This window comes from Tamandua tetradactyla, chromosome 1 (genome assembly GCF_023851605.1).
Source record: "Tamandua tetradactyla isolate mTamTet1 chromosome 1, mTamTet1.pri, whole genome shotgun sequence".
Taxonomy (NCBI): domain Eukaryota; kingdom Metazoa; phylum Chordata; class Mammalia; order Pilosa; family Myrmecophagidae; genus Tamandua; species Tamandua tetradactyla.
In genome coordinates this window covers 142,245,049-142,266,893 of record NC_135327.1, presented here as the reverse complement: position 1 = coordinate 142,266,893, position 21,845 = coordinate 142,245,049, and the positions used below count along the sequence as shown (strand labels likewise).

Here is a 21,845-nt window from a genome sequence, read left to right as displayed (position 1 = left end):
AGTCAAAGGCTTTAAAGGAGAAGTCATAGAAGAGAGAATTGCACTCTCTACTTCAACCAGCAGCCTCCTCTAGGGGATTCATTGAAGAACATCACAGGAGCTGTCAGCTCACGGCCTTCCCTAGGAATTTGAACTCATGAATCCTCATTGTTGCATGAAACACTTCTATAAAATATCATATTTACAGATATTTCCTGGTGGTTCTGTTTTCTTAGAGAACCCTGACTAATACAGCTTGTTACCAGGAGTGGGGTGGCTATTGAGACACAAAATCTTCAAAATGGGTTTTTGCAATTGGTTTTCTACTCTGATTAGACTTAAAGGCACAAATGATTCTATTTCCAATAATCAAGATGGCACTGACAGTCCATGGGGTGAGTTGGCAATAGAGATATACAAACTATCACCATTTGATTCTGCTAATTTCACACTTATATGAGACATGACCATGGGTGATAAGTGTTTTTGACATCTTAACGGAGTTTTATGGAATTAAGAGATATATGATGTTGCAGGTTTTTCTTAGATATATATACTGGATACTATTAGGAGGGAAAGGGATGAGCTGAAGATTTCAAATTTGCAACTTAAACATCATATTGAAAGACAAAAAATGTTTCTATACGTGCCCTGAAAGAAAATCTTATTTCCTATGGTTTCAGACTTGAGATCTCTGAAAAACAGACTCAGAGCCTCATCATGCGAGTAGCTGATTTACAAGGTAAACTGAAATCTCAACTTTGCAGTGTGTCTGATTTTAAAGTTAGAACTTTCAGAAAAGAATGCGATCCTGAAACTTGGATTGGGGACATATGGGTTGATAATGATAGCAGTGGGGACCATGGAATCCTTGGGTTCTGCTGAGTCTTCCTAGATAGACCTATAATGAGTGGTCTGTCCTGAGGGAACAGCCAGCTCACCTCCAGCCTGCCTGGTGGAAACAACCTCCTAATCTCTAGTGTGTCCTCAGGAGTCAGTTACCCAGCCTCCAGTCGGCCCTGAGGAGACAGCTTCCCAGTCTGCAGTCCCCCTTGTGGAATCTGCCATCTGACCTCCACCTAAAGACATTAACCCTTCAGTGTCTGCCAGACGTGTAACCACCTCCTCTGGGGAAACAGCCTTCATTCCTATCTGGAGAGATAAATCCTGTTTAACCAGATGAAACAGAATACCCTGAGGTAATTGGCTTGAGAGACACTTTTTATTCTTTACATGACCCATCCCTACTCTTCAAGACCTATAACTAGATGAAAATTCCAACATGGCCTGAAAGGTGAGGTACAAAGTGTGACCCAAGAGGAGGTATGCTATACTTCAAAGGACTGCATAACTTTTCTAATTTATATGGACAGAAATCAGGATTTTGTGTGGGAATGGATATTCAGAGTATGTGATAATGGTGGGAAGAATATAAAGTTGGATCAAGCAGAATTTATTGATATGGGTCCACTAATCAGAGATTCTGCATTCAGTGTTTTGACTCCAGGGGTTAGAATGGGCATTAACAGTTTGCTGAAACATGGATCAAAGATGGTTGATAAAAAATATATATATAGCTGACATTGCCTGAGGTCAAAATGCCGGAACTACCCTGGTATAATGTAAAGGAGGGGATCCAAAGGCTTAAAGAGATTTAAATATTAGAATGGATCTATCATGGAAGACTTGTTTACACACCCCAGAAGTGTCCAGAGGACACATCTTTTGTCAGGACTGTGAGGAATACATTTGTAAGATTAGCTCCATCATCCCTGAAGATTTCTGTTGCCACCTTTCTCTGTAGGTCAGATACTACTGTGGAACTGCTGTCACTGAGGTGGAATCCTTGAACACAATGGGAGTGATTGGATTCCAGTTGGCAGAAGCCATATGACAGTGCTTAATCACCAAAGGTAAGGTGGGCATGGCCACCATAATGGACAGCAGACTCAAAGCAGCAGTCAAAATAATCTGACTCACGGATTTACAGAGTTGACTAATAGATCGTGGGGTACCTAAAAGTAAAATAGATGGGCTGGCTACTAAATTCTTATTTGAGCTGTATAAGCAGAAGATGTCTAGGTCAAATGAACAAAAGTCTAACTTAAATTACAATACAGAGAATCAAAGCCCCTTAATTTCCAAACTTGAGAGTTTACAGACCCAAAGTTGCTTGAATGAAGGGAAGTCCAAGTGTCATTGGGTAAGGACCCTGTTACATTGCCAAAAATGTATATTATTAACCTTCCTTCTAGCCTTCCCCAAGAAGATATACAGCCTTTTATAGGGTAACTGTGCACTGTGGAAAAGAAAATGATCATATATTATATGGACTATTAGACCCTGGCTCAGAAGTAGCACTAATTCCAAGAGACCCAAAACGTCACTCTGGTCCACAAGTGAGAGTAAGGGCCTATAGAGGTTAGGTGATCGATGGAGTTTTATCTCAGGACCATCTCACAGTAGGTCCAGTGGGTCATCCGATCCATCCTGTGGTTATTTCCCCAGTTCCAGAATGCTCAATAGTAATCAACATACTCAGCAAGTAACAGAATTCCCACACTGGTTCCCTGACTCGCGGAGTGAGGGTTATTGTGGTAGGAAAGGCCGAGTGGAAGCCATTAGAACTACCTCTACCTAGCAAAGTAGTAAATCAAAATCAATACCAGATTCTTGGACCTAATACTAATACCTGGAGATAAGTGCCAGTCTTAAGGACTTGATGAATTCATGGGTGGTGATTCCCCTCACATCCCCCTTCAACTCTCCTTGTTTGGCCTGTGCAGAAAACATAGGTTTTGGCAGATGACAGTGGAATATTATAAACCTACCATGTGAACTCCAATTGTGGCTGCTATTCCAGGTGGGGTATCATTGCTTAAACAGATCAACACATCCCCCTGGTAACTTGTATGCAGCTATTAAAAATCTGGCAAATACTTTTTTTCTCAATGGGTGTTAGTAAGGACCACCAGAAATAGTTTGATTTCAGCTGGCAAGGCCAGTAGTATACCCTTACTGTCCTACCTCAGGATTATGTCAACTCTCCAGCCCTCTGTCATAATCTTGTCCATAGAGAACTTGATTGTTTCGCCCTCCTGCAAGACATCATCATTATATTGATGACATCATCATTATATTGATGACATCATGTAGAATGGAACTCATAAGCAAGAAGTTGCAACTGCTCTAGACTTATTGGTAAGGAATTTGCATGTCAGAGGATGGGAGATAAATCTAACAAAAACAGAGGGGCCTTCCACCTCAGTGAAATTTCTTGGTGTCCACTGGTGTGGAGCATGTGGAGATATCCCTACTAAGGTAAAGGATAAGCTATTGCATCTGGTCCCTCCTATGACCAAAGTAGAGGCACAATGCCTAGTTGGCTTCTTTGGATTTCAAGGCAACATATTCCTCATTTGGGTTTGCTACTCCAGCCATTTACTGAGTGATAAGAAAAACTGCTAGTTTTGAGTGGGAACTGGAACAAAAGGATGCCCTACAATAGGTTCAGCCTGCTGTACAAGCTGCTCTGCCACTTTGGCCATATGATCCAGCAGATCCAATGGTGCTGGAAGTGTCAATGTCAAATAGAGATGCTGTCTTGAGTCTTTGGCAGGCCCCTATAAGAAATTCAAAATGCAGGCCCTAAGGATTTTGGAGTAAAACCATACCATCCTTGTGCAGATAGCTATTCTCCTTTTGCAAAATAGCTTCTGGCCTGCTACTAGGCCTTAGTAGAGAATGAATGCTTAATTATAGGCCACCAGGTTTATATGAGACCTGAATTGCCTATCATGAGCTGGGTGTTGTCTGATCCACCAAGCCATAAAGTTGAACATGCACAGCAGCACGCCATCATAAAGTGGAAATGCTATATATGAGATAGGGCCAGAGCAGGTCCTAAAGGCACACGTTACATGAGGAAGTTGCTGAAGTGCCCATGGCCCCCCACTCCTGACACATTACCTTCTCTTTCCCACCCCTAGCCATGGCCTCTTTGGGAGTTCCTTATAGTCAGTTGGCTGGAAGAAAAAACTCAGGCATGGTTCACAGATGGTTCTGTACAATATATAGGTATCAACAAAAAATGGATGGGTGTAGCACTACAGCCCTTTTTCAGGATGTCCCTGAAGGACAGGGGTGAGGGAAAATCCTCTCTCTGGGTGGAAATTTTAGTGCATCTGGTTGTTCATTTTGCATGGAAGGAGAACTGGCCTGAGGTATATTTGTATATTGACTCATGGGCTGTTGTTAATGATTTGGCTGGATGGCCAGGGACTTGGAAGGAGCATGACTGGAAAATTAGTGACAAAGAGGTCTGGGAAAGAGGTATATGGAGAGAACTTTCTTAGTGGGCAAAGAATATGAAGATATTTATGTCTCATGTGAATGCACACCAGAGGAGGACTTCAGAAGAGTAAGGTTTTAATAATCAAGTGGATACGATGACTCTTTCTGTGGATATCAGTCAGCCTCTTTCCTCAGCCACTCCTGCCATTGCCCAATGGGTTCATGAACAAAGAGATCGTGGTGGTAGGGATAGAGGTTATGCATGGGCTCAGCAACATGAACTTCCACTCACCAAGGCTAACCTGGCTATGGCCACTGCTCAATGCATAATAAACCATCAACAGAGACCCACACTCAGTCCCTAATATGGCACCATTCCTGGAGGTGATCAGCCTACTACCTGGTGGCAGGTTGACTACATTGGACCACTTCCATCATGGAAGGGGCAGTGATATGTTCTATCTTTAATAGACACATACTCCAGATAAGGTTTGCCTTCCCTGAATGCAATGCTTCTACCAAAACTATCATCTATGGGTTTATTGAATGCCTTATCCACCATCATGGTATTCCACACAGCATTGCTTCTGATCAAGGAATCCACTTCACAACAAATGAAGTGTGGGAATGGGCACATGCTCATGAAATTCTCTGGTCTTACCTTGTTCTCCATCATCCACAGGCAGCTGGGTTGATAGAACACTGGAATGGCCTTTTGAAGTCCCAATTATGGTGCCAAATAAGCGGAAAAAACCTCCCAGGGCTAGGGCAGTGTTCCCCAGGGGGCTGTGCATGCTCTGAATCAGCATTCACTCTATGGTGCTGTTTCTCCCATAGCCAGGATTCATGGGTCCAGGAATCAAGGGGTGGAAATGGAAATGGCATCACTCACTATCACCCCTAGTTGTTGTGGGACGCACCAAAAGAGAGACCATGTAATTTAAAACTGCAAGCCAATTTGGAGTCTTTATTAGCCAGCCAGCAACTGCTTCAGAAACTTCTAAGGAGGAAGATTCAGAGAGCAGCCCCCAGAGGTTTTCAAGGTGTGCTTATAAAGGCTAAACTCATGTTGTGGTTTTGCAGATGTTAGCAAGCAAGTGTATCATAGAAGCAGAAAAATGCCATTAGCTGTTGCCAAAAACACATCCCATTCTCTCAGTTTCCTAACATTGGTTATTGTTTAACGTCTGGAGACATTCCGCCCCAGTGTTGTGGGGACTTTCCCTGCTTGGGCCTGATTGATTATTCCTGCTTGGGCCTGATTGATTGCTCCTGGTCCTCCACACTAGGGATCCACTAGAAAAATGTTTGCTTCCTGTCCCTGCAACCTTAAGTACTTCTGGTCTACAGGTCTTAGTTTAAAAAGGAGGAGTGCTCCTACCAGGAGATATAACAATAATTTTATTGAACTAGGAGTTAGAGCTGCCACCTGGCCACTTTGGGCTTCTCGTGCCACTGAATTATTGTAGTGGCTGGGTATTTCCCCTGATTGATCTTGACTATCAAGGGGAAATAGGACTGCAACTATGCAACAGAGGTAAAGAGTTTTCCTGGAATACAGTAGATCCCTCAAGCAACTTTTAGTACTACCATGCCCTGTGGTTAAATTAAATGTAAAAGTTTAACAACTTAATCCAGGCAGGACTACCAATGGTCCAGAAATTTCAGAAATGAAGGTTTGGGTCACCCCACCAGAAAAAGAACCACAGCCAGCCGAACTACTTGCTGAGGATGAAGGCAACATGGAATGGGTAGTGGAAGAAGGTGGTGATAAGTATGAACTATGACCACATGACTAGTTATAGACACGAGGACGGTAATGGTATGAATATTTCTTCATTGATTTGTTCTGAGTTTGTATTTGTACATAAAACAAGTAATTTTGTATTCTTCTCTATCATATCTCCTTATCATATGACATAAGTTGTATTATTCATGTTACAGTATTTAAGTTATAGGATATCAAATTTAAGAGTGAATTTTACCCAAGGACTTGCACCCTATTCTGGAGAGATTTAGAATGTTTCTGGTTGTATACAGAACAGTTGAACTTTGTTAGGTGAAAAATATGTCTGTTATTGTGTTCTATTTAGAGATTAAGTATTGTTTAAGGGGATGTGTACAGCTGCCAAGATGAGAAGGGGTGGACTGTTATGATTAAGATCATGTGTCAACTTGGCCAGGTGATGGTGCCCAGTTGTCTGGTCAAGCAAGCACTGGCCTACCCATTACTGCAAGGACAGTTCATGGCTCATTGATAAACCAGGAGACTGGTTTATTAAATCGTCATCACATTGATTGCATCCATGGCTGTTTACATCTGCAGTCAGCCAAGGGGAGTATCTTCTGCAATTATTAACATTTAACCTAATCATTCAAAGGCTTTAAAGGAGATGTCAGAAGAGAGAATCTCTCTCTCTGCTTCAACTAGCCAGTCTCTCCTGAGGGATTCATTAAAACCTTCATCAGAGCTCTGAGCTTGCAGCCTGCCCTACACAATTTGTACTTGTGCATACCCATGGTTGTGTGAGACACTTCTATAAAATCTCATATTTAATCTCATATCTCCTGCTGGTTCTGTTTCTGTGCAGAATCCTGACTAATACATTTGTTTTCTCCAATATTGGTACAGTGACCCCAGCTCTTTGTTGGTTAGTGTTGGTGTGGAGTAAAAATTTCCAATCTTTCACTTTCAACCTATTTGTGTCTTTTGGTCTTTACATGAGTCTCTTGTAAACGGCATATAGTGGGATCATACTTTTAAAATCCATTCTGCTAATATGTGTGATGGTTTGAAAGTGTAATGACCTCAGATAAGCCACGCTCTTTTAATGCTATCTTGTGGAGGCGGACTCCTTATCCATGGGATCTTTTCATTAGATTATGTCCATGGAGATGTGACTCCACCCATTCAAAGTGGGTCTTGATTAGTTTACTGGAGTCCTTAAAAGTATCCACAGAGAGAAAGAGAGCTCAGAGCCAATACAGAGAGCAGACACCTAGACACAGATGCTTGGAGACAGAAATTGACAGAACTGAATCAGAGTTCAGATGCATAGAGACAGACATAAGAAGCCCAGAGAAGAGGCCATTAGAACTGGGAGCTGAAAGTAATGAATCCAGGAGCAGAGGGCAGCAGATATCACTGTGTGCTTTCCCATGTGACAGAGAAAACCTGGACATGATTGGTCTTACCTTGGGTGAAGGTATCTTCTTGATGCCCCAATCTGGACATTTTCATGGCCTTGGAATTTTAACTTGTGATTTAGTAAATCCCCTTTATAAAAGACAAGCTATTTATAATATATTGCATTCTGATAGCTTTAGCAAACTGAAACAGGGAGTTTAATCCATTAACATTCAATGTGTTTACTGTAAAGGCAGAACTTCAATTATTTTATCCTTTCATTTTTATCAGTCATGTTTTATTTTTGTCTCTCTTTTCACTCTTTTAGTTACCCTTACTGATAATCTTCATTTCTATACTCTTCCTAAAGCCTCTCTCTCATGTTTTCCTCTCAGCCTGCAGAACTCCCATTAGTGTTTCTTATTAGGCAGGTCTCTTGTGGGCAAATTCTCTGTTTTTATCTGTGAACATTTTAAATTCCCCCTCACTTTGAGGGACATTTATGCTAAATAAATAACTTTGGGCAGGCAGTTTTTCACAGTACCTTAAATGTATCATACCATGGCCTTCTTGCCTCCATGAATCCTCATGAAAATTTCCTCAGATATCTTTCTTCCCCTTTTCACTTCTCTTCCTTTTCTGGGACAGCCATGTCTCATATTTATGAGCTTCATGCTCTCATTCAAATCCCTGAGACCTTGTTCAATTTTTTCCATTCTTTTCTCTATCTATTGTTCTGTCTTTAAAATTTTGACTGTCCTGTCTTCTAACTTATCAATTCTTTCTTCTATCTGTGCAAATCTGCTATTGTAAGCCTCTAGTATATTTTTGATCTCTTCTATTGTAGCTTTCATTCTATAATTTCTGTTATGTTTCTTTTTATACTTTCAAATTCTTTTTTATGCTCACCAGGTGTCCTCTTAATATTTTTTATCTTTTTAGCAATATTTTCCTTCATCTCCTTGAATTGATTTAGGAGATTTGTTTGATCTTTGATTAGTTGTTTAAATTCTGTGTCTCCTCCAATGCTTTAATTTGTCCTTTGATTTGCCATATCTTCCTGTTTCTTTAATGGCTTGTCAGTTTTTGTTGATACTTAAGCATCTTATTGTTTTGATGAGAGTACTCTCAGGTCTAGTTCTCCCTCTTTAGGGATTATATTGTTGATTGACTTTGTGTTGAGGCTATTTGATACTTGATCCAAATTATTCTAAACCTTTAGAATTACTTGTGTCTAACCGGTCTGGTATTTTTCAGCTCTTCTTCATCTGATTCTTGCCCTGGATATGTGATAAAAATTTTAAGATTGTACTATTTGTGCAATTGCTTCACCCGTAGGGGAAATCTTCCTTTCTTCCCTTTCTTCTTTGGGAATCTTGACTTTTTTATGTGTGTTTATGTTTTGTTTCTATAGTTTTTTTGTTTTTTATTGTCCCTAGTTTCTTTGCCCCAAAGGGCAAATTCTAGGAGGAGGAATGGGAGGATTGTCCTGGAATAGACCTTCCTAAGTCTGTATTTCCCAGCCAAAACAGGAGAGGGACCCATGAAGCAGGCGCATATAAGTTCCAAAGAGTCCTGGGGAGAGGGTCAGAAAAGATGCCCAAATCCTTTTGATGACTCTCTGAAGCTGTGCTTTCCTGGCCTGAACAGTAGACGGTGACACTTCAGGAAACTGTTTCCTGGCCATCCCTAAGGAGCTACTGTGTCTATAATGTGCCCTGCCTCTGTCCCTGTTGGGGTTGGGGTTGAAACAATGACCATGGCTGCTTTTGTCCAATATGGGCTGAAACAGCAGCTCAGATCTAGGACCCAGAGATCTGAATTCACTGTTCAAAAACCATATCAGTGCTCAGCCATGCACCAGCACCCTTCCTTGGGGAAGAGGACATCTATGTCCCTCTCCATATGCCGCAGTCAGCCAGAGACTGGACCCCAAGGCATCCTTAAGATGGGGGCACATGTGTTAGTAGCTGCTGCAGACCAAGTTACTGATGGTTTTTTACTGCAGCTTATACTCATTTTATACTCCCTCTGTTCCTTAGATGCTATACAGTGTTTCCCTTGCTTTCAGAACCCCAGAACAGTTGTCTCAGATATTTCCTTCCTGTCCACTGGATGTTTTGGAGGATGAGTGAGTCCTGGAACTCCCTACTCCACCATCTTCCCTGGAAGTTATCCCAGCCAACTGATTTTTGACAAGGGTATTAAGTATATGCAATGAGGAAAGAATAGTCTCTTCAACAAATGGTATTGGGAACAGGATACCCAATGCAAAAGAATGAAGTTAGACCCTCACACCCAAATTAACTCAACATGGATCATGGTCCTAAATTTAAAAGCTAACATGATAGAATTTTTTGAAGATAACATAGGGGCAAATCTTCAGGGCCTTTGAATTTGGTAATGTATTATGAGATATGATATCAAAAGCTTGAACAACAAAAGAATCAATAAATAAATTTAACTTTTTAAAAATTAAAATCTTTTATACATCCAAGAACAATTTCAAAAAAGTGAAAAGACAACCTAGAGAATGGGAGAAAGTTGTAAATCATTTATTAGATAAGGGTTTAATCTCCAGAATATATAAAGAACTTTTATAATGAAGAAAAAAAAACCCACAACTCAGTTAAAAAGTGGACAAAGAAATTGAGTAGACATTTTTCTAAAGAATGTATATAAATAGCCAACAGGCATATAAAATATACTCAACATCATTAGCCAGTAGGGAAATGCAAATTATAAAATCACAATGAGATATCACCTCATACCCACAAAAATTGCTAGGATTTTTTAATGGAAAATGAGTGTTGGAGAAGATAAGTGTATTGAAACACTAGTTCATTGTTGATGAGACTATAAAATGGTGCAGCCACTGTGGAAAGCAATATGAAGTTTCCTCAAAAAGTTAAATATAGAATTATCATATGACCCAGGAATTCTATATCTAGGTCACTACCTATAGAGAGTGAAAACAGGGTCTCACACAGGAAACAGCACAAGTGTCCCTCAATAAATGAATGGATAAACAAAACGTGGTACATAAACACAATGGGATATTATTGGACCATAAAAAGAATGAAGTTCTGAGACATGCTGCAAAATGGAAGAACTTTGAAGACATTATACTCAATGAAATAAGCAAAGCACATAAGGACAAATATTGTATGATGGCACTAATAAGAGATGTTTAGAAATAGCAAATCTGTCAAAACTGAAAGAAGTGTAGAGGATACCAGAGAATACAGGAAAGGGGTAGTGGATGTTTGCTGGATGTGGAGTGTGTGTAAATAAAATTAATGAAACAACAAAAACTTTTGGAGGATAATTGAGGAAATTTAGATATGAACTAAACATTAGATGACAGGTAATAATTTTGAAAATTTTCTTATGGTGATAATGATTATGGTTATAAAAGGAGAATGTCACTATTTTTAGTTGAGGAGTTCTGAATTATTTAGGGATAAAGGTTATGATGTTTGCAAGTTCTTTCCAATGGGTTCAGCAAAAAATATTTTTATACATCTATACATAAAGCAAAATTAGCAAAATATTAACAATGTTTCAATCTAGGTGGTGGACACCTGAGTATAATTTTCTTCTATTCTTCACAGAGTGATTGCGATGAGCAAAAGAAATAATTGGTTAGGTGCCATACAGATGTTAAGGATTATTACCATTTTTAAATGCTGTATTTTCAGAGCTTGGAATATCTATCACCAATGAATTGTGAGAAACGCAAAACTATTGTTTTAAGATAAATCAATTTACTACCCTTATTCTTCTATTTTACAAATTTAAGGCATGCTTTTTTACTTTCCTATTGGAATTCTTTTTTGAAAAATTTCTGGGCCACTTAGGATTAGGTGATGAATAGTTAACACCTATTATTTTGATAGCTAACTTTGTTTTTCAAGCTGCTTGGAAAAAATACATCTGGGCAGTCTTTAGACAATAAAGACAGAACCATAAGATTTAGCTAGAAAGTTATACCATGGGATTCTTGAGAGGAACAGCACATAGATAAGCATTAGACATATTGTAAATAGTATTGATGAGCTGACTAAATCAGGAGCTAGGAAAAATAGAAGAACTTAGGTAAACTTTTATATAGATAAATCTCCTTTAACACTGATGAAGCAGCCCTGTGGGTGCTTAGGCCCTGGGAAACTTGTAACCCTCAACCCTGTGGCCTTCCACATCCCTGATGGTATCCTTCTGTCGCATCCAACCCGAAAACTTTCTTCCACAGGGGACAGATTTATGCTTCTGTAGCCACCCCATCACCAAAGCAAAGCAAAGTCTGCTACAAAGCGGTTTTACCCCTTTCAATAAATTAGAAGTGTTCTATAGACCTTGTAATGTCTTAGGAACATCTTCAACACCCAAAAATACAAACATCCATCCATTCTTTCATCTATTTTCCCCATTCACTGACATGTATTGGGTGCATACTCTATGGGGACAAGAGTTCCCTCTATCTTGTTTACACTCTTTTCTACCTGGTATATAGGAGTTGCTCAATTAATATTGGTTGAATAAATGAATGTGATTGAGTGCCTGTTATGTGCCATGCCCTATTCGTGGTGCTGGGTTTACTGTGATGGATAAGGCTTGATCCTAGCAATTCAGAACCCAGACTCTCAGGGAAAGCATCCATAAATAGGTATGCCTACGTGTACTTCCTGAGTGGTTATTTAAGAAGGAAACTCCAGGGAATGGCCTCTGCTTCACTGACTTGGATTCACCATTACCTTCTAGTGGGATTCAGATCTTATTTCTGGTGCAAGCCTTCTCTGACCAACCCTCTCAGATTCATGCTTCAGGTATGTACTCTACCATTGTTTATTAATTTGTAATAACATGTTTATTTGAATTATTGTTCATGGTTTTGTATATCTATCTGATTTTTCCTATTGGATTGTCAAAGTATGTGGACAACTAGTTCTTCCATTTCTACTTTGTTTAGCTCTTCCTTCTTCTCCAGCTGTTCTAGTCTAGAAGGCTGCTGAAAGCAGATACCATAAAATGGGTTACCTTTTACTAATGGGAATTTATTAGGTTACAAGCTTACAGTTCTGAAGCCTTAAAAATGTGCAAATCAAGGCATCATCAAGATGATACCATCTTCCTAAAGACCAGCTGGTGGCAATCCTGGACTTCTCTGTCACACGGCAAGGTGTCTGACAGCCTCTGCTGGTCTCTCCCTTCTCTTTTAGGTTTCATTGCTTTCAGCTTCTTGGTCACCTATTTTTCTCTCTCAATGTCTGAGTTTCATTTTCTTATAATGGACTCCACTAATAGGGTTAAGACCCACACTGAATGAGGTTGGTCACATCTTAAATTAAGATCCCACTACCGAAAAAAAATCATTTAAAAAACCCCTTGGACTGGGTGAAAATGTGAAAATATTAAACTTCCCCACCTGGGGAATTCCTGATATGCTCGCATGCATGGGGGACTACCAATATCATAGGTTGAGCCCTCGATCTTGGGGCTTGCCCTTATGAAACTTATTCCTGTAAAGGATAAGCTAAGCCTATTTATCATTATGCCTAAGATACATGCCCAGAGAACCTCTTTTGTTGCTCAGATGTGGCCTCTCTCTCTAAGCCAACTTGGTAGGTAAACTCACTGCCATCCCCGCTATGTGGGACATGACTCCCAGGGGTGTAAATCTCCCTGACAACATGGGACATATTCCCAGGGTGAGCCTGGACCTGGCATTGTGGTATTGAGAAACACTTTTTGACCAAAAAGGGGAACAGACAAAGAGGGGAACAGAAATGAAGCAAAATTAAGATTCAGTGCCTAAGAGATTTAAAATAGAGTCAAAAGGTTATTCTGGAGGTTATTCTAATGCATTATATAGGTATTCCTTTTTAGTTTTTAGTGCATTAGAAGAGCTAGAAGGAAATACCTGAAATTGCTGAATTGTGATCCAGTATCATTGATTTTTGAAGATGACTGTGTATCTATATGGTTTTTACAGTGTGACTGTATGATTGTGAACACCCTGTGGCTGACACTACCTTCACCTAGTGTATGGACAAACGAGTAAAAAGTAAGGACAAAAAAAATCAATAATAGTGAGGGTTAAGCGGTATGGGATGTTTCAGGTATTTTTTTATTCTTATTTTTATTCTTATATTTTTAGAATAATGAAAATGTTCAAAAATTGATTTTGGTGATGAATGCACAACTATATGATGATACTGTGAACCACTGATTGTACACTTCGGATGATTATATGGTATAGTCACATATATCTCAATCAAATTACATAAAAAAGATCCCACAACCAGAAGAATCCTACTTACAATGGATCCACACCCACAGGAATGGATTAACTTTAAGAACATACTTTTCTGGGGTACATACAGCTTCAAACTATCATACTACCTTAGAACAGAACTTTATCCAAAGTTGTTCAGTGACAGAATATTAAATAACCAGTTGTTAGAATGTTTTCCCTTTCCCTTTTCTCTTGGCTGGAGACCTGCTGTGATTTCCTCCTAATGAAAGAATTCCCAGCTTCTCATGTGGGTGGTCAAGGCCCCTCTGATTCTTCTTTTGTTCAGGTGACCAAGTGACCTAGTGAGATGCTGACCAGTCAGACATGGCACTGCAAGGCAGGACTTGAACAACATTAGAAAGTGGGATTGTTTTAAGTCTCTCCCCTCATCTCTATGTAGCATGTGTTATTATTCTTCTTTCTTTTTATTCCAAAAACCCATTCTCTGGATGGGATCTGAAGTTTCATTCACAATAAGATACAAATAATTGCTAAGATTTAAAATATCTCTCTTCCTTAGGGTATTTGTAATTCAATAATCTAACGAAGTCTTAAACTAAGGAGTGAAACTCAAACCATGGAGTATCAGATGTTATCGAGCAGGAGGAGAAGGTCGGTCCTTTCTAGCCAGCTGCGTTCCTCAGCCACCTCAGCACCCTACTAAATGTACATCTAAAGCCAACATGCTCCCTGGGGGGTCATCAGTTCATATCTGAAACTGGCACTGGATGTTACCTTCTTGGCGACTTGATGTTTATGTGAAATGAAGTGGTAATTTCATTTCCTGTTCCTTGTACAAAGATACCCAACTCACAAACCCCATCTAACAGGTTTCCACCAATAATTAGCACTCTGTAGGAAGTCAGATACAGAGAACTGAATAGCCCAGAGAAAGAAAGTCTCTCTCCCCTGAGCACTTCTTTTAACTAAAAGTAGTCTTTTCCTCAGGCAGGGAGAGCTGAAAAGGACAGGAGATGCTTAATGTGAAACTTTCCAGTCTCTGCTGGGGATAAGTTGGGTGAACGCTGGGATTCACTAGAATCTGATTATGTAATCATTTGGAAAGCAGCTTATGAGTTTAACATGAATTTAAAGATACACTTGCAAGGAGAATCAGGCAATACCAGTATTGTCTTTTTGATTTACAGTTATAATAGACTCTGTATGGATTTTGAATAACGTGATCATATTCTGTCAAGCTCTATGGCTCTAGTGTGAACTCTTCTGATAAAAAACACATCAGGATATGAGCATGTCTTTCTTTGAGATCATAACAGAGAGACAGACAAGTCTCACGTGCTATGGCTGTATGAGTCGAAATACTGCTATCAATCACCCACAATAACTTGGGCCACCATAATGGTTAATTTGGTTTCAGGTAATAGAAAACTGAAATCATAGTACCAATGTCATGGATAGTTCTTAAAGGTTTCTAAATGAGATACTGCTTTTTAAGGGAAACCCACCTCTTAGAATAGTGTTATATAATAAAAAAGACGTAGAAACTGCCTACGTTAATTTCTTCCAAATAATAATTTTTTGCATATTTATAGTGTTTAACACTAAATAAAGCAACATATACAATGATTAAGAATACTGGCAATGCTAATTATTAGTTGTGTGACCTTGGACAAGCTATTTAGCCTTTATGTGCCTCAGTTTCTTCATCTGTAAAACAGGAATAAGAAGAGTATCTACCTAACGAGGTTGTGAAGACTGAATTAAGGAATATAGTTAATAATTAAAGCACTTAAAATGGGGTCTGACACAGAATAAGTGCTCCATAACACTTTTAGCACCTTATCCAGGGTCCTGGCCTTGCAGTACAGTCTCCAAGTGACTGGGTTCTTTGTACATGTATTATCAGTTACACAGCTTGGCTACTGGAGATTCACAATTTCCTGCCATTTAGGTGAATGATTTACTCAGTTCTCCCAGAGTTTCCTATTAGGGAAGACCTTGTCCTGTCCAGGAGCATCTCCTCTCTATCACCTAAGATGGCTCCTTATGGCTAATGTGTTGGCTTTGTTACTTAACTTATAAATAGAGTTGACTGACAACCTGACATACCACCTTCTTTCTGCTTCTTTATAATACACTCTAATTTCTTCCTCACTATTTTCACTATTTCCAGTATGAGTTTGACATTCCCATGGAATTTTCTTCCTCCTTTTGTGGAGTGAGTGTTGGGGGATGAACTCATATGCACAGAGCTGAGTTGACCAGACTCCTCAGCTTCACAGCACTATAGCATCATCAGTTTGGGCAAGGCCATCTTTGTTTTATTTCATTTATCATTTTTCTGCCTTCAGCCCTTCTCACTCCCATTCCTCCCTGTAAATACCCATGCTGGGTATATATGAATGCTTCTTCCAAACCAATTTCTTAATTTATTTAGATGCATGTGCATCCTTGAAATATATATATTGATTTAGTGCATGGGGTTTTAAAGGCAATATATGGCATTGTGTTGCATATCCCATTGGTTTTTTCCTTTCTTTCTCAACATTCTGTTTTGAGATCTCTCTATGTTACTATATACAATCTAGCTCATGATTTCTGGCAGTTATATAATATTCCATTATGTGGAATACACTATATTTTACTTATCCACTCCCCAGGTGATAGACCCTCTAATTTGCCTGAAGTTCTTGGCTACCAGGAACAATGATATCCTCATACATGACTCTTTGCTACTGGGAACAAAGAATATCCTCGTACATAGCTCCTTGTAGCCTGTGTAAGAAATTCTCTGGCGCATATAGGAGAAGTGAGTGCTATGCTGTATAAGGTAAACATGTGTAGTCTCAATAAATACTTCCACATTGCCTTTCGTAGTCATCTGATCAGAAGGACAAGAGGACTCCTCTTTCCCCATATCACAGTTAGCACTTAATAGCATCCTCTTTTCTAATATTTTCCACACTCCTCCTTCCCCCAAGATCACGAAAATATTCTTCTATGTTATATATCTATGATTTCATATTATTTAATTAGCTATATGGTATAAATTTCACATTTAGGCTTTATCCATTTGGATTTATTTTTGTGTAGTAAATACCGAGTAGTTACCTCTCAATTCTCATTCTTCTTTCATTCCTTAGGCATACAGCCTCAGTTTTTAGATGGGTGTAGCACCATCTTTAACAAAGACCATATTTCCCAGACTCCCCAAAAGCTAGCTGAAGTCACGTAACTTCTTTTTTACCAGTTACATATAAGCAAACATACGTGTGAGACTTCTGGGAGATTTTAAAATGAAGGCAACAAGTCCCTTCTTTTATTCGCTTTTTTGCTACCAGCTTGAAATGTTGACATGATGGCTAGAGTAATACAACTATCTTCGGACATAGAGTGACCTTGAGGATGGATGTCATATACTGAGAATGGTCGAGGAGAAAGAGAGGAGGCTTTGATGATACCGTGAACTTGCAATACCAGCCCTGTGTCCTACCTCTGGACTTTTCTTACAGTACATGGTAGAGAGCCATCCTTATTTTTCTCCATATAGTGAGCCTGTTTTTCAACTGCATCTACTAAATGACTCATTCTTTTCTGACTGGTTGCAAAGTTACTGGAATTCCACTAGTAAAAAGGAAACTGGGAATCCCATGCTATTCCATTTTATTTGTCTGCTCCAGCACCATAAAATAGCTGTTAAACTTTATCAAGTCTATTCTCACAAGCAGTGTGGGTAACCAAAGCTATATGCTGAGCCCCCAGTCTTGGGGTTTATTCATATGAAACTTAACCCCACAGGGGATAGGTCAAGCCTGCTTCAATTAGGCCTAAGAGTCACCCCCAAGAGAACCTCTTTTGTTGCTCAGATGTGGCCCCTCTCTCCAGCCAACACAGCAAGCAAACTCACCACCCTCCCCCTGTCTACATGGGACACGACTCCCAGGGGTGTGGACCTTCCTGGCAACATGGGACAGAATCCCAGAATGAACTGAGATTCAGCATCAAGAGAATGAGAAAAACTCTAGAATGAGCTGAGACCCAGCATCAAGGGATTGAGAAAATCTTCTTGACCAAAAGGGGAAGAGTGAAATGAGACAAAGTGTCAATGGCTGAGAGATTCCAAACAGAGTCGACAGGTTATCCTGGAGGTTATTCTTACGCATTAAGTAGATATTACCTTGTTATTCAAGATGTGATGGAGAGGCTGGAGGGAACTGCCTGAAAATGTAGAACTGTGCTCCAGTAGCCATGTTTCTTGATGATGATTGTATAATGATATAGCTTTCACAATGTGACTGTATGATTGTGAAAACCTCGTGTCTGATGCTCCTTTTATCTACCTTGTCAACAGATGAGTAGAACAGATGGAATAAAAATAAATAATAGGGGGAACAAATGTTAAAATAAATTTAGTTTGAAATGCTAGTGATCAATGAAAATGAGGAGTAAGGGGTATGGTATGAAAATTTTTTTTCTGTTTGTTTTATTTTTCTGTTGTCTTTTTATTTCTTTTTCTGGATTGATGCTAATGTTCTGGGAAATGATCATGATGATGAATATGCAACTATGTGATGATATTGTGAATTGCTGAGTGTATGTGTTGGGAATGTTTGTGATTCTTGTAATTTTTTTAATTAATAAAAAATTTTAAAAAACTTTATCAAGTGACATTTTCCATTTAGTAAAGTGATCATATGATTTTTCTAATTTTGCCGTATTTGTGAGATCAATTTAAATGTCTGTCATAAACAACCTATTGCTGGATTTTTCTCCAAAGTTCAATCTAAAAGTCTTTGTTCCATTAACATTTTTGGGGGGGTGGGAGGGGCATGGGCAGGCGCTGAGAATTGAACCCAGGTCTCTGGCATGGCAGGCGAGAACTCTGCCACTCATCCACTGTTGCCCGCCCAACATTTATTTCTGATTTACAGAAATGCTTTTTTGTCTGTTACTTGTTTCCTGTCCTCATTTGGATAGGTGATAATTTTTTTCAGGTGTTTGAGGGCTAACCATCTATTCCTAACTTATCCTAATTTATTAAACCCTCACTGATGCCTATTTTTCCCCAACAATACCTAAACAAGAATTTTAGCATGCTATCACTTTTTTCACATTGAAGCCTCTTATGCCCCACAACCCTTATACAAGTCTACCATGGACGTATCAACTAAAACTTTATTTCTGAATTATCATGGATATACTTTTTGGCCATTGCTTAATTAAACAAAATAAATCTTACCATGTTCTTTATCTATCCTTTCCCATATCTTGTTGTTTCCTCCTATATTACTTTCTCTTCTTGCTGAAATATATATTCCAAGAGTTCTTTCAGAGTCTTGATGTGTTAAATTTTCTGTCACATATATTTTGAGAATATTTTTTTCACTATCATATTTAAATGATAGGTTAGTTGGATATAAAATTTAAGGCTGAAAGTTGCTTTCCTTCAGTACTTTAAAGAGATTCTTTCTTCCATCCAGTTTCGCCATTGAAAAATCTCATTTCCTTTTTCTTCCTAGAGACAAAAAAGCAAAAAGAAAAAAGTTACTTTCCTCAGTATGTTAAAATTTCAAGATCATCTGTTTAAGTTAGGTTTTCATCTCTTTATCTCTCCCCAGTACCTCAGGAACTTCCTTGACTATCTTCCAGCTTACTAAATTGTTCTTTAATTATATCTACTCTACTATTAAACCCATTTGTTGATAATTTTCCATTTCAATAGTAAAATATTGGATTTTTTTCATAATTGCTCTTCTTTCTTCATGTTTCTAATATCCCTCCTTGCATCTCTGAGTATTTTTATTTATCTTGAATTCTTGTCTGCTTCATTAATTCTGCCCTTTTTAGTATAAATTTTCCATTATTTATCTTTATTTGATAGTACTTATGTTCCCAAGATGTCTCACTCGTTACCTCTTGGGGTTGTCAGCTAACTTGGTATGTTGGAGGTCTTCTGTTTGCTCTCCAGATCCGCTCTCCACCCTTCCCCGCCCTGCTCAGCGTCCCTTCCCCACCCTGCTCAGTGTCCCAGGAGGCCACTAATTTCCCACTGGGTTCAGTCACTGGGGAGCCCCAGCAGATAGGTGGGAAGGAAGGAAGACAGGTCAAGTTTATTTATTCTCTCAGGTCCCTCCCTGTGTGGTTGGCTGTTTCTTTCACTGAATATTATAGCTTCTGTCAAAATAGCTGTCTCCATATGAGTCCCTTCTCCTGATTCTGGCATATCTTCCCTTCCTTCTCTTTTTCAGGCCTATTACTAGCACTTAGGTGCTGCTCTGTGCTGCCTACATAACTGTAAATAGTCTAACTGTTAAAGTCTTCTCAAATTTTCAGTTTGATTATGCCACTATTTCCTTTTGGAACCTGATTAATAATTTCAGATAGTAATATCTACCTGGTGAGAGGGGCAAAAGTTTATGCCCTGGCCAGTGCATCTCCAGGTGAGATGGGAGATGTAGAGTGTTGACCTAAGGATTTGGGGAGAGTGCCTCATGGTAGAGAAGCTCTTGTGTTGAAGTCTAAATTAAGCCATACTTGCATCCACCCCCTCCACAGTGGAAGCTCAGGCCCTCCTTCTCAGAGACTGCTTTTATCCAGAGATACTGTAATTACCCAAGCTGTAAGTTGAGTTGAAGAGGAGAGGGATGTTTGGGTGCCTTCCAGTCCGTCTCCATTCTTGCTCTCTGCTCTTCACCTCAGTAGGGTCCAGAGCATCTAGGGTATTATCCTATTGGCCCTGTAATGAACTTCCCAGGGCAGTGCTGGGGAGAAAAAAGAGCAAAACTAGAAAACTCTCCACCAATATCCCCTTTTGTGTGTTTTAGAGCATACCTCATTATCTACCCCATCCCAGACCCAACTTCCTTCTAATTCACAAAGGGTTTCTCATTGTTTGTTTTATAATTGTTAGCTAGCTCTAAGATCCATTAACCTTCCTACTTCTTCAGTTTCTCTCATGTTGGATTTGGGGAAGGGAACCATCAGTGGAATTCCTTGGACCTGTAATTCAACCTGGCTGCTCGAACAGGTATCTATCCCTTGTCAGCTCTGACATTATGATTTACTAGGGCAATAATTATTTGCCCAGGGAGGCCTCTCAATTGTCATTGATTCATGGGCTGATAGTAGATAAGGTTAACCTCCAAAGGCCGCCCAATCTATTTCCCTAGAAAATTCTGCACTCAACGCTATCACAAAGAAACAGACAGGACATCTCTGCCCAAGTTCAGGAAGGTCTGTCTATGATTACTCTACCTACCACTAACTTGAATATTAGAGTAGATTCTCTCACACTCTGCCCAGAACCCACTTCAGTAATGAAGGACTTATTACCCCAGCTGCTAGGAGTGCTACTTATAGACAGCCCTCAGCTGGCAGCTCCCCTTCAGGGATTTCCTTGACTGAAGAAGCTGCTTGCCCAAGAGAGCTGTCACTGATTGTGGGTATGGGATTGGGGGCAAGAGGTGGTATAAAGGTCTGGCTCTCTCACCTCCATCCTAGGAAAGCTCTGAAGGGCCATCCCATCTTCACAACCCTTGACCCAAATAGCAGAGGCTACTCTTGGGCCTGCATTGCAGCTTGCCTCCTCTCTCTGCCCTACATCCTACAACCTTCCATTTCTTTCCACAGGTGTTGGTTTTGCAAGCCATCTCCAATAAACCCATGGCACAATAATCTCTATCCCAAAATCTGCTTTCCAGTAAACCCAGCCTGGGCCAGTGATTATGGTTGGGCTCTAGAGCAAAACTACCTGCAATCAAATCTCAAACCTGCCTGCCATTTGCTAATGGTGCACTTTTGTGCAACTTTCTTAACTTCTTTGTGCCTTGTTTCTTCATCTATAAAAATGGGCTAATGATAGTAACTACTATTTAGAATTTGTGGGTATCTTAAAGGAGTTTGTGCATATGAAACAGAAGAGTGGATTGTTATTATTGTTATGCTAAGTGCAAGGGAGAAATCAAAGGACTATTAAATCTCCCAACTTCATGTTTGGCAGACAATTCATAAATAAATGGAGATATAATTGAGAATACAAGACAATATGTGCTAAACCACAAAGGTCAGCCAAGCAGCAGTTACAGTAATTTGGGAATTTAGAGGAAGATGAATAATGCCCATTTCTCAAGGCTAGTATAGCAGATTCTATAGTATAAGAGAGATTTATTAAAGGTTTTGATGATAGCTAGA

The 21,845-nt window shown here is 39.5% G+C and overlaps 1 long non-coding RNA gene across 4 annotated transcripts in view; it reads left to right on the top strand.

Annotated features, from left to right (window-relative positions):
• Positions 1-673: 673 nt before the first annotated feature.
• The window catches only part of LOC143686705 (uncharacterized), a 64,409-nt gene continuing 43,237 nt past the window's right edge, over positions 674-21,845 (top strand). The window contains exons 1-5 of one of the 4 annotated variants that reach the window (XR_013177271.1): positions 674-721; positions 971-1,178; positions 1,784-1,892; positions 12,161-12,225; positions 13,392-13,448. This is a non-coding gene — a long non-coding RNA (uncharacterized LOC143686705). Of the gene's footprint in view, positions 722-970; positions 1,179-1,783; positions 1,893-3,190; positions 3,301-5,735; positions 6,095-12,160; positions 12,226-13,391; positions 13,449-21,845 lie in introns of those variants that run through there. The other 3 variants (XR_013177269.1, XR_013177272.1, XR_013177268.1) reach the window with 3 other exon arrangements.